Here is a 1,641-nt window from a genome sequence, read left to right as displayed (position 1 = left end):
CCACAACGCCTGGCTATTTTTTGGTTGCAGCCTTTATTGTTGTTTGGTGGGTCCGGGATGGATTTGAACCCGCCACCTTAGGTGTATGTGGCTGGTGCCTTAGCTGCTTGAGCCACAGGCGCCGAGCCTTCTTTTTACTTTTTAAATGTGGCTGTGAGAAAATTGAAACTTACAAATGTGGTAGCCAGGCTCAGTGGCTCACACTTGCAATCCTAGTGTTCTGGGAGGCCGAGGTGGGTGGATTCCTTGAGCTCGTGAGCTCCAGATCAGCCTGAGCAAGAGTTGAGACCCCATCTCTACTAGAAATAGAAAAACTGAGGCAAGAGAATCACTTGAGCCCAAGATTTGGAGGTTGCTGTGAGCTTTTATGATGATGCCATGACACTATACCCAGGGCAACCACTTGAGAGTCTGGCTCAAAAATAAAGGAAAAAAATTACAAATGTGTCTCACATCTTATCTCAGTTGCATAGTGCTTTGTGAACAATGAGATACAGATTTAGGAAATAGTGTAGGTTTCAAGTATTTTTGTTTATATTGTTGAGCTTTTAATTTTTTTTTAGTCCTTTGCAAGTAAAATTGTTGAACTTTTTAGACTTCATTATTATACAGATTTTGAGGCTTACCATTTACCTCAAGGAAAAATACTTTTCATCTTTTGATTAAATCTTCTACTAGGATTTATCGATTCTTTTAAAACTAATTTAACCACATTGATTTTCTAAGTTACAGGAAAAGGAAAGACATTGCTTGTAAATATCTTCATAGCTAACCATTGACTCTTGTAAAATGTTGTTCGTGGTTGGCAAAAACCCAAATACTTGTTGTACTGGGTAAATATATTTACTTTTAGCTGTTTAATGAAGTGAAAGACCTTGAGTTTTGTTTGGCAGAGATGATCTTTTATCATGCAGTTTCATCAGAGGCTGCTGTTTGAAAATGCTGGGAGTCTTTCCTACCTTGAGACTGGTTTACGACTGGTAATTTTAATCCTGCATCTAATTCTGGAGGTAGTTACTGCTCTCGAAAGTTATAATTGTTTGTGCGTGGGGTGTTGTGTTCTCTAGGTTACCAGGTAATATAGGTGACCTGTGACTTGGGAAGATAGTAGCAGAAAACATTACTGGGATGTGTGTATAACATTCTTTTTGCTAATTTTTAGTGACATGGTTTTATGTATCAGACAACTAGATATAGATTCTGTATATGATAGTTTCTCATAGATGTTTTCAGGGAAGCCTCGAGTAATTGAGGTAGAAAATTTCCTTGAAGTGAGAGGAAAATAAGAATTAGTTTCTATGTGTATTAGGTATATTATGTTTTTGATTATACTTAAAAATTAAGATTAATAATGAATTAATATTTATTTTTGCATTAAGCTTTTTTTTTTTTTTTTGTGACACAGTCTCACTTTGTTGCCCTGCGTAGAGTGTTGTGGTATCATAGCCCACAGCAACCTCAAACTCCTGGGCTCTGAACAGTCTTCTTGCCTCAGCCTCCCAAGTAGCTGGGACTATAAGCACCAGCCACAATGCCCAGATAATTTTTCTGTTTTTAGTAGAGATGGAGTCTTGCTCTTGCTCAGGTTGGTCTCCAGCTCCTGAGCTCAAGCAATCTACCTGTCTTGCGGAGAAAAAAAAA

At 38.0% G+C, this 1,641-nt stretch overlaps 1 protein-coding gene across 2 annotated transcripts in view; it reads left to right on the top strand.

Annotated features, from left to right (window-relative positions):
• RFC1 (replication factor C subunit 1) overlaps positions 1-1,641 on the top strand; it is an 83,582-nt gene that overhangs the window by 35,785 nt on the left and 46,156 nt on the right. Inside the window, exon 1 of one of the 2 annotated variants that reach the window (XM_023507420.1) lies at positions 736-1,010. The exons of the other annotated variant lie outside the window; for it this stretch is intronic. The gene's annotated coding sequence lies outside the window, so the exon portion shown is untranslated. Of the gene's footprint in view, positions 1-735; positions 1,011-1,641 lie in introns of those variants that run through there. 2 annotated transcript variants of the gene reach the window in all.

Source organism: Otolemur garnettii, unplaced genomic scaffold (assembly GCF_000181295.1).
Source record: "Otolemur garnettii isolate 467f Iridium unplaced genomic scaffold, OtoGar3 scaffold00181, whole genome shotgun sequence".
NCBI lineage: Eukaryota > Metazoa > Chordata > Mammalia > Primates > Galagidae > Otolemur > Otolemur garnettii.
The sequence above is the reverse complement of the archived record's forward strand: the minus strand, read 5'-3'. Positions and strand labels throughout refer to the sequence as shown.